The following is a 12,465-nucleotide window of genomic DNA, read 5'->3' as shown; positions in this document are numbered from 1 at the left end:
CAAGTAAGTTGCCTGCAATGATATTTAAGGTCCAGCAGGTGTCAGTATGGAGCAAAACAGCAAAACTGTGTCGACACAGTGTCGATACAGTTTGGGGAATGTGCTGAAACGCTTCACGAGGCCCCATCTACCCATCACTACTTGTAGCCATCGCTGCTGCTGCTGCCGCTGCTGCTGCCGCTGCTGTCCGTTGCCCCGTACAAATATGACCGTGCAATTAAACCCGGATATTTAAACTGTCCGGGCAGGGTTTGTTTTTCTTCTTTTTTTTTTTCCTCCCCCCCCCCTCGTTTTTTGATTATTACACAAATGGGAAAATTTTACCGAAATAATGACAATTATCGCTTTAATTTTAAAAATGTTTTTTTTTTTATTAATTTAAGTCGACAGAATAGTTTCATTAATCAGCGGACTGTCCACCCGGTAGCCCAGGTCATTTCCTTTGGTTTGAGGTTTTAGCAGCCACTTTGAGCTGTGATGTTATGTTAAAGTAGGAATAGGTTGAGGAGGAGCTCTCACAATCAGACACCAGGCGGCACTCGGTATCCAGCTGTAACTGTGGGGTCCAGGCAGGGCCGTGCAGAGACGTTTACAGGGGCGGGTGCTCAAAGCTAAAAAGGGGCACATTGAACCAGGCTGAATAACAACAACACACATTCATCAAGAATCTAATATGGGATCGCATCATACTATATCACTGTTGTGAGGCAAAGTAAACGTAGCCTATGTTTTACCTGATGGGTACAATGTTGGTGTTGAGGGGTTGCTGCTGCTCCTGCAGCTGATAGTGCTGGAGGGCAGGGCTGTGTTGATCTGAGACTGTAGACATTAAAAAGTCCATAGGAGAGATGGTAGCTGACTAAACAAGTGTCATGAGATAATAACAAAATGCAAAGATTGGTGTCAGTGCTTGGAACCATAAGGCAACAAAAAACAGAAATAAACAAGGCTCTGCCTGTGATTCACTCTTTGCCTCTCTTCCTCCTTCTATTTCCTCATCTCATCTATCACTCTCCACTTGCTGTCCATCTGAGAACAAGGCACAACTTGCTATTGCAATAAACTATTATTTAATTATCCACACTTAACAACTCTTACACTTAATCTATAATAAAATGATGACAGAAAAATGTTATAGAAGCAAAACATTTCAGTTGTGCTTATTATTATTTTTATACTGGAATACCTCTCCAACAACTGGTACATGTGTTAATGTTACCTGTGCTCTTTGTAATCCAGCTGCTGAGAGATTCACTGCCTTTAGTAGCCTCACAAAGCTCCTACTGTTTCCTCCTCATTCCTTACCAGCCATGTCTGGACAATATTATATCATGAGTAATAATTTAAAAAATCCATATACATAAAACACACACATGCATGCACACGCAGTGACATTTTAGACCTTCTTCAGAATACTGTATATACTGTGGGCACAAGTTTCCATCATGGTGCTGATCTAGAATCCTTCCCTTATTATTTATTACTAGAGCTACAATAATAAAGCGATGAGGGGAAAAAAGTAATAAATATGAAATAATTTATCTATGATGATTCCATTTGTTTCACTATCCACTCTGTGCAGGCAGAAAGCTTATTACATTTTTAAACTGTAGAGATACAATAATTTTGCTGCTGTAAAATCAGCATTTTGTCTTATTTAAAATATAAATCGAATATAATCTGTTTCTTAATGTATGTTCTTTGAAATACAGCATGTTTTTTAAATATTATATTTATAATAATCCATTATTATGTGGACATGCATATTAGATCGTTTTAAGTGAAATATAATCCCTCCACAAAGGCAGGAAAAGCCCTGTAACTTACTTTAAAACTAAATATGTTCCCTAAAACGGTGGACAGAGCTACAGACCCACGACAGCCCTACCCAGTTAGCCAGCAGCTATGACCAGCAGCTATGACCAGCACTACTTGTGCAGTTAATAAAAGGACAGGTAATGTTTGTCGCGCTGTTACACACACAGCACGCTCGTTTGTTTCAGTTCGTCAGTTGTCACAAGACAGCTTACCAACGTGTACATAATAAGCTAATACTCCTGTGTGCTACATACTACAGTGTACGCTCTACACCTACTTACTGGTTTTGTCGCATCAGTCTGTGTGTCTGAGGTAATTTGTGTTTCTCCTACAGCTCCGTCCGGACCCCAAAAAATGCGCGTGCTCTTTGTGAGCTCGTTCCCGGCTCGTAACCAGCGCGTTCTGCCGTCAAGGGCGATCATTGGTTAATGGTGATCATGTTACTGATGCAAGCAAGATCCTTTTATTTAGCAAAACTGTAATAAATAGTTAAATATTATTGTTGAGGGGCACAGACAGGACTCCGCACTCACACACACATTTGAAAAAAATAGGAGGAAGACAGTTTTGGGGTTGCTTTGCATTACTTTGAATGAAAGAATTACCTTGAACGGTTTTAAATTCATCATTCAGACTGAATGATGAATTTAAAAAATTGCATTTCAATCTATAAATTTCAGTCCTATAAGTGTCACTATATACCAAGTAGTACTGAAGAAATTTAAAATGAAATATTATGTGAAAAAAGGACTCTCCGCAGTCCTGTGAAAACTACAGTAGATTACCCCCATGATTTATGCAGAACCACAATGATTAACAAAAATTCACAGTAATCATTTTCTTTATGACCCACTATTCTTTACAACATTACTTCAGTTCACTGAGGTTTGTTGCAGCTTTCGTAAAGTCCCGCCACAGCATTTCATACAGGTTGAGGTCTGGACTTTGACCGGAGCATTACAACACCTCAAGCTATTATTGACTTTACAATAGAATAGAGTAGCCACTTTATTATCATTCAGAACCTCCACCAGTTAGTGCACATCAGAACACAATTTTGGTGCATTTCTAATTCTAAAGGTATAATATATATATATATATATATATATATATGTGTGTATGTATGTATGTATATATATATATATATATATATATTACACCTAGAGATGCGGTGAGGGAAACATCAGACCTCACTCAGTCTTAACTGAAGTAATTGCTTTATTGTCTCTTGCCAATATCATGCACATACAGACAGCAACATCTCAAAATGGCCCCCAATCCATTTCCTGCTCCCTTTAAATACTCTAAAGACCACGCCTTCTCAATTCAGACTGGCCTATAAAAGAGCTGCAATTGAGGCAGGCCACCTTTTTACTGGGAAAACAAGATGGCCACCACAGAGGTAACCTGCAAAACACTTTGTTACATGAATGCTTCCCAACAATATATATATAAAGAATCTAGGATATATGCATGTAAGAATATGATGAAAAATGTGTGTATATACATATTATTAGTTAAGAAAACCCAATATTTTCTAACAATTCCAGTTATTCTGCTGTTGATTTGCTGTTTGGGATTGTTGTCCTTTTGCCTGGTTCAGTCTGGCCCAAGCTTTAGCTGTCACACAGAGGGCATCACATTTGACTCTAGAATACTTTGATATACAGAGTGCAGTGATTGCATGGTTCCTATAGTATAGTTTAGTTTAATTTAGTGTCGCTTCATTAAAGACACACACGGGTCCATAACCAAACATCTCCACTTAATATCATTAAAGTGAGTTATTTTGATGTTTTGGTCCCTCCTAAAAATTAATTACATATGCTGAATAAAGTAAGTTTCCATGGAAACATAAATTATATTATCAGAACAGCCAAACTGTAATATAAAACTAACAAAAACAATAATGAATTGTGGTCATTAATATGTTGAAAAAATAATTCTTTTGAGTTAGATTCTTGTAGTTTCAAATGCTATTGTTTATTTTGTTATGTTACATATATCTTGTAAGTTTGTGGCATTGCTCATCTACAAAGCTACAGAGTTTAGCCTGAATATACAAACTGTTAATAATTATATCAATTTAAAAACTTCTCCCTAGTTGTTTTTATTTGTTTGTTTTTTTTAATTCAGAGGAGAAGTACTTTGCAAGTTGTCTGAAGGCATTTTGAAGACATTTTGAGGTAAGTTTGGCACATCTTCTTGGTCAAACAAAGGTACATTAGCTACATGCTAACCCTCAGCATTCACAAACTAGCTGGCATGTTAGCTTCAAGTGCCTGAAGCTAGGCGAGGTAAGCTAACATAATTGTAACGATGTTTTCGTATCAGCTGCTAAGTTCTGCTGCTACGTGGACTTCAGACTGTTTGCTTAATCTGTGCAGCACTGAGGCCTGAATGGATCTTGATAAGATTAGCTGACTTGGCAAGGATTCAGAAAACTGATGTGCTGACATAAAACCTGTTAATTACAAATCTGGTGATAACAGCGATTTTTAGTGAATTTCAGAAAAAAAACACTTAAGGAAATTTAATGCAAAAACAACTTTAAAGTTTAAAGTAAAGTAAACTTCAAAGCTGCAGAGCAGAAAACAAGGCTGATTTCAATTTTACCTTAATACAGCTGATTTAATGAGTTAAATTACCTTATTTCAGTGTTCTTCTCAAATAATCACACCAACCACTTTTATCCATGGCTGCAGTCTGCTGCTGTTCTAGTTCCCATAAGCGTAGGGATAAACCTACTGATGGGCTGGGAGGGGGTTCATGGAACAGTGCTGGTAGCCTCTTTTATTTATTCATTTATTTTTAAATTGGCTATTTATTTATTCTATGTAGAAAAATTACACAAAAGGAGACAATGCACTGCAGTAAAACACAAACATCAGTTGGTTATAAACCTGTTTGGTATTCTTTAACAACCCTGGAGATACACTTACACTCCAAACAGGGGACTATCCGGAGCATTACCCGGTGCTCTGAGGTTGTTTTGGCCTCCTGTGAGCATCTACCCCCGGGCAGTGATTTAAAGCAGGAGTGGGGAAAGTCTCAGAGCCACACGCCAGGCGCACTGCTTCACCTGCGACACCGTGAGCTTTGGTCACAGCGGCAGTCACCTGTGCGTACCCCAAAGACGAGCACAGCTGAGGCGGGCAGCCTGCCTCTCTGTCTCTGGCTGCCTGATTCGTTACTCTTGGTGCTTGACGATGAGATCGGAGTGAAGGTAGAGAACAAACAGAGATAATTTAATAATAACAAAAGAAAAACGCTGAAAAATTTGTGTGTGTAACGCATGAAGAAAACACTTGGTCTGCGTGTATATAGCTTTTTATTTTTTTAGTTGAAGTTTTTCTGTTTTAACTTCTGTTTAAAAGGTGTGCTCTAATCATCCTGCATGTGTATGCGCTATCATTTCTGCATCTCTGCTGAGTTTTTGCATTACCCCGAACACATGAATAAATGAATTAACTTGAAAACTAAATTCCAGTTTATAGGTTGTCTCTATAGCTGCACATTGGTGCTGAAAATAACATTTAAAATGAAATATGTTAATAATAAATATAAATTCACAAATGATTATATAGATCTTTGGCGCATTTAAGGATGGAGACTGTCCCCTTGTGCGTCATCTCTCTCTCTTTTAATTTTTTTTTAACTGCTAGACATCCAATAATCTCAGTAAAGCGATTTTTCTTTCCTGCCTCAATAATTACGGCAGCCCGGGTATTGTGAAGGCTAAATAACGCGCAGGGTAAAAGCAGCAAATGACCGGCCTGAATTACTGTTTCAGTCTTGTCCTGCTTATGTTAATTATACAGGTTATATAGAAAAATGACTGAGTCACGTTTACACCCAAAGGAGCTGCTCAGTCACAGAAATCCATGCCATGAAGCTTCCAGAGCAGTTTTTTCCTTCTTTTTTGTTCTTGTTTTAAAATTAAAAAAATAATGTTACTTATTTCGTTTCTATTTTATTTTATTCATTTATTTTCGTTCTTAATGCCAGAGAAGACGTGGGACTCAACATGAAGTCATCAGCGCGACTTTTACGCACTGTGCGCGCTCGGCTCTCGGTGGCCCCGCTGTGTAACTTACAGGGTCTGCCACTTCACGGCTGAGTCCCGTGGCTCCTAAACGCTTCCACTTAGCAGTAACACCGCTTACAGCTGATCGCGGAATAACTAGGAGCGAACACATTTCATGAACTGACTCGTTGCAAAGGTGGGATCCTGCTACACAACCACGCTCAAGCTCAGCGAGCCCTTCAGAAAGACGCATTCTTCCACAAATGCTTGTCTTGAAAAGTCCAATGATAATAGAATATTACCCAAAACAAAACATAAAAATAATGCTAATCATAAATCAATACCAGTAATTAATGTCAGTTATAATAAACTAAACTCTTATAAAAATAAGAGTTTAGACTGAACATACAAATTGATCACCCTGAGGTAAGGTTAAAGGATTTTTGAATGTCTTTAGACATATGGTCTGATTCTCTAGTTGTTTTCAGTACTTGTTTATAGCTGCCATAATATTTCATTGCAAAGAATTTAACATATAATATCTTTGAGACAAACAGTGAGTGTCAAGAAATGACAACACTCATGTTTTAAAACTAGAAACCATCACATACAACAACATTTTGGGGGTGCTGAAGCACCCCCAAAATGAATCAAAGCACCCCCAAAGATTTCTTACTTTTTTGACAATATTTTTTGTTTGTGGGACACACTACTAAAAATAAAAAAAGCATACAGTACTTAATTGAGATGGAACATTTTAACAACAAAAGTATAGATAACCCGTCCCCCCTCCCAAAATGGTTTGTTCCAGCTCGGCTCTCCCCTACTCTGGCTCTAGCTCCGTTGCTGCAGTGCCAGAGCGATAGTAGCTGAGACGGAGCGGAGGTGTAAGTGCCTGGCTTAAAACAGGACATATTAGCTGCATTTATCCTTCAGTTACTCTTTATATATTTAGGTAGGAGTCAGGCCATGTTTCTTTTTAGCTGAAAAACATTACACCCAGGTAACCTGCAGTGTTGAAAACGTGTTTCCCGACTATGTTTGCTGCCCTACAATCTGTCCTGCTCTGTAGTAAAATCATCGACATTTGACCGTCCTGTTGCTCCCATTGAAATGTATACAGCCTATTTAAAATCTAAAACTTAACATTGTCCGCAGCTACTGCTGTTACAACTGTCCTGTTTAAAATGTAATGAGAGAAACTGGTTATTTTGTCATATATGCATGTGCTCATATCGAACCCAAGGTACTAACTAGCTAACTGACTGGATGCCCATTAACCTTATAACTCCCGTTGTGTGTGTGTGTGTGTGTGTGTGTGTGTGTGTGTGTGTGTGTGTACAGAGACACAGCCAGGTTCCTGTTGGATATGAGGAAGTTTTTTCAAAAACAGGAGCCACATTTAGGTAAAAGTGTAAAATCAAATGATCCCTCAATAAAGAATAATGTTGGATCAGTGTTTCAATATTTATATCCTTTATTTAGGTGTACATGTGGTTTGGTTATTTGCCTTTTGGTTGAAAGTACACTGAGAGAGGACTTTTTTTGTTAGTGATCTTAATAGTATTTTTGTAATCTAATTGAATACAATCTATTTGTGTATGATTGTCAGTCCAAAGAGGGAGAGAGGAAAGAGGGGAACATGAGGAGTACAAGATCAGGAAGAACCAGGTAAGAAAACAGACAGGGAGTACTAACAGGCAAAACAAAAAAAGTTAAACTGGCAAAGACAAAAAACAACAACTAATTTTACTCATACAGTCTGGAAGTTGTGTTCTCCCTATATTAAAGCTGCTATACAGAATCTGCAAAACAAACTGGGTGGTCAGCCCTGGCACTGCATTACCATATTGAACTTCAGTCAGAGGAAGTCACAGTTGCCAAAAACTTTTTGAAGCTCAAGAGTGAGGCTGGTGCCATTCCAGATATGTTAACATTGTACAATCTTCTGGATAATCAGATTTTCCCCACACTGAAAACTGTTATTCAGGTTGCCCTAACAAACCCAGTTAGAGCTGTATCTGTCAAAGGTCTTTTAGAGTCTGGAGTCAGCTCCATACCTGGCTGAGAAGGACCATGGGTCAAAGCAGACTCCAGCACCTGGCTGTGATGTCAGTTGAGAAAGAGATGCTTGAGAGACTTGACCACCAAAATGTGATAGACAGATTTGCCAACCTCAAGGTGAGGCGACATAGGTTAAAAGAAAAGAAAAGAAAAAATCTGCAGAGCCATAGTAGTATCTGCAGTAAAGATCTTTTCATACATTGTACAGAAACAGAAACGGCTTTAGTGAAGGTTACAAATGATCTTCTTATGGCCTCTGACAGTGGACTCATCTCTGTGCTTGTCCTGCTAGACCTCAGTGCAGCGTTCGATACTGTCGACCATAATATCCTATTAGAGCGATTAGAGCACGCTGTAGGTATTACAGGTACTATGCTGCACTGGTTTGTATCATATCTATCTAATAGACTCCAATTTGTACATGTAAATGGAGAGTCCTCTTCACACACTGAGGTCAGTTATGGTGTTCCACAGGGTTCAATGCTAGGACCAATTCTGTTTACATTATACATGCTTCCCCCAAGGCAGCATCATTAGAAGACATAGCATAAATTTTCACTGCTATGCAGATGACACGCAGCTCTATCCATCTATGAAGCCAGATAACACACACCAATTAGTTAAACTGCAGGAATGTCTTAAGGACATAAAGACCTGGATGGCCGCTAACTTTCTGCTGCTTAATTCAGATCAAACTGAGGTTATTGTACTCGGCCCTGAAAATCTTAGAAATATGGTATCTAACCAGATTACTCTGGATGGCATTACCTTGGCCTCCAGTAACGCTGTGAGGAACCTTGGAGTCATTTTTGACCAGGACATGTCCTTCAATGCACATATTAAACAAATATGTAAGACTGCTTTCTTCCATTTGCGCAACATCTCTAAAGTTAGAAATATCCTGTCTCAGAGTGACGCTGAAAAACTAGTTCATGCATTTATTACTTCCAGGCTGGACTACTGCAATTCATTATTATGAGGATGTCCTAAAAACTTGCTGAAAGGCCTTCAGCTAATCCAAAATGCTGCAGCAAGAGTCCTGACAGGGACTAGAAAGAGAGAGCAGATTTCTCCTGTTTTGGCTTCCCATCATTGGCTTCCTGTTAAATCCAGAATTCAAAATCCTGCTCCTCACATACAAGGTCTTAAATAATCAGGCCCCATCTTATCTTAATGACCTTGTAGTACCATATCACCCTATTAGAGCACTTCGCTCTCACACTGCAGGCTTACTTGTTGAGTATTTAAAAGTAGAATGGGAGGCAGAGCCTTCAGTTTTCAGGCCCCTCTTCTGTGGAACCAGCTTCCAGTTTGGATTCAGAAGACACACTATCTCTACTTTCAAGATTAGGCTTAAAACTTTCCTTTTTGCTAAAGCATATAGTTAGAGCTGGACCAGGTGACCCTGAATCCTCCCTTAGTTATGCTGCAATAGACGTAGGCTGATGCATCCCATGATGCATGAAGTTTTTCCTTTCCAGTCACCTTTCTCACTCACTATGTGTTAATAGACCTCTCTGCATTGAATCATATCTGTTATTAACGTCTGTCTCTCTTCCACAGCATGTCTTTATTCTGTCCTTCCTTCCTCATTGTGATGAGTAAAGTTTACCTTGCCTGGATGGGCAGCTCTCTGGGTGCTCAGCACCCCCAAACTTCTGATCCTGTAATCGCCCCTGGTCACCACCCAGCTTGAGGAGTTTGCCCCCTCACATATACTAATGTGCCACAAACAGGACTTTAATATCACCAACCATTCCCATTTTATTACGGTGTATCCATATAAATGGCCCACCCTGTAGAAAAGAAGTTAACCTCCTTGCCATGAACAAGAAGACACTCTCAGGTGAAAAAAAGAGAAATGAAAGGCAGCACAGCCAAAGAGCTGATAAATATAAAAGCCTCTAATTAAACCCAAATAACTGGGTGGATAGTTTTATCCACTCACTATAGTTAACTGGAACTAAACTGAAAACTAAAACTAGCTGTGAAAAAAAAAAATCTTTGTTTAACTTTAACTTGAAAAACTAAACTAATATAAAATAAAAATAATTATGTAGAAAATAAACTAAATTGAATTTAAGGCAAAAAAACAAACAAAGTAGAAATTACAGAATAAGAATCACTGTACACGACACCATGATGTTGCAGTACTATGTTGTAAGTTATGAGTCATGGACGCAATGTGAACGTTCATTTAGAATAAACTTTATTGGCAAAACATGCGAACATAATAACAGAATCATATTTATAACTGTATATTCTCTATATTATCATACACTATATGTCAGTCATACAACATAAGAACAAAGCTTAACAGAATCAAATATATTATATCAACATCTTCGTTTCCCAGACCAATAATTAACCTCACAGGGCTTCATAATCTTTACAGCAAACAACATCCTCTGTTATCAGATCCTTAAAATTAACCAATCAAAATGGAAACATTATACAATAACATCTCTATATCTATAAATTATTTTTGTTAAAATTATTTTTTACATAAAGTCTTATTACAGATTAAATTTAATTTCAGCATTCATTAGGATTTAACATGTTTTTATATTACTCTCCATAATGTCTCTGCACAGAAAGAAAATCCCATTTTTCTCATATTTACAACTCACAGGCACCATCTATGAGCAGAGCCAAATCTCTGGTCATGAATTAGCTGAGAGTACATTCTTGGAAAGGGGAAGCCAAGAAAACAGTATTATGCAATATAACGACTGATTTTTGTTTCTTTTTTTTTCTTTTTTAAGTAAACTTGAAGAAAAAAAAAAATCCTAAAAATGTGCAGTAATTACTGCAAAAACATGGCTTTTTTTAAAAAAAAATATTTTGAAAATACGTCAAACACTTGAGCCATTAAAAATACTCATCATAGCCAACAGAAGTAAGGGGGCTCCTCTCCAGTGACTCCGTTGTCCAGTCCATTTCCTCCCAGCCATTCCTCATTCAGCTCCCACATAATATCTTGCAATGACAGCACTGGCAGTGAGCTATCCTGGACCACTGGCGGATATCCTGCATCCCTGCCGTCCTCAAGAGCTGCTACAGTCTCCCCAATACTCCTCATCTGTGGGGTCGGGACTTCCAGACAACCCGTTGGGCTGCTCTCTCGGCTGCTGTTGAAGAATCCAGAATCAGGAGTGTCTGCTTTGAATATTTGAAGGAGGTCGTGTATGTCTGAACTAGGGTGCATGGAGGCTGCCTGGCTGGAGCTTGAGTTGTAGCTTACCATCTCCACGGAAGGCTGACGCCACGCAGGCACCCCAGTGGAGTTTTGGCAGCCTGGCTGAGGCATGTACTCCCACAGGTTTGAGCTGGGGTTACTGCCCATTGAGCCTCCTGGTTGAATCCCATACGAGACTCCACACTGTCCATACGCTCCGGTGGCATTGAAGGTAGGAGGAAACTGTCCATTGTTTAACACCTGCTGCATTTGAGGTGCAAAGGCCTGTGTGTGGCGGCGAGCCTGTGGACTGTGCGCTGGGCTCTGAGACTGCCACTGGGCTTTGCTGGATCCTTTTGATTTTAGGGTGCGAGCTCTTCGGTTCTGAAACCACACCTGGACGGGAAATGAAGGAAAAATACGTGAGCTTAGCATAATAGAGTGCTTTAGCTGTACTGCTTTTAAATTAAAAGTTAAAAAGTCCACTGATATTGTTTTAGGACACACATTGATCATTAAAGTCCCACATGCTGTGACCTCCATCTTACTGCAAGCAAATCTATCATACCTCACACATGCACAACAACTTTCCTATGTAGGCATTTTACTCTCACAGTCACACATCAGAATTGAGAAGTGTGGACAGCTAAACCCTAGCACACTTCTTCCCACTCTGGAAGATGGCGACGCACATTGCTGCATAAGAAAGCTAGATGAAGAAACCAAACCACGAGTTGACATTTACAGTACACCACTTTGCAAAAATCTGGCAAAATAGAGGCATGGTTACCTCCACAGGACATCCAGTACAACACGGAAATCTTCTAAAAACACTTTTAGAAGTAATAACTCTGCCAAGACAGCTAGCAATATGTAAATGTGCAGCACACCAAAGAGACAACTCAAGCATAACAAAAGGCAATAACTTCGCAGATCAAGCTGCAAAATCAGCAGCACAACAAACTGTAGACACACTAATGTCAACATCACCTTCACAAATATCACTTGATGTTTTAAAGGATGAACAAAAAGCAGCTCCCACAGCTGAGCAAAAGAAATGGCTGAAATGCGGAGCGCAACTAAAAGATGACTTGATGATTTGCGAAGGAAAACCAATACTTCCAAAATCTCTACACAAAACAGCAGCCTTAGTGACACATGGAGTTACTCATGTGACAACAGGAGGGATAGTAGATATAATTTCCAAACACTTCTATACTCTAAATTTCGAAACTTCAGCAAAAGAATTTGTTAGAACATGCATGATTTGCCAAAAACACAATGCACAAGGGAATCTCAGACCAAAAAGAGGTCATTTTCCCACACCACCTCATCCTTTCCACACAATCCACATGGATTTTATTGAACTAAATGAATG

This window comes from Pelmatolapia mariae, linkage group LG13 (genome assembly GCF_036321145.2).
Source record: "Pelmatolapia mariae isolate MD_Pm_ZW linkage group LG13, Pm_UMD_F_2, whole genome shotgun sequence".
Lineage (NCBI taxonomy): Eukaryota > Metazoa > Chordata > Actinopteri > Cichliformes > Cichlidae > Pelmatolapia > Pelmatolapia mariae.
This window is presented reverse-complemented; position numbering follows the sequence as displayed.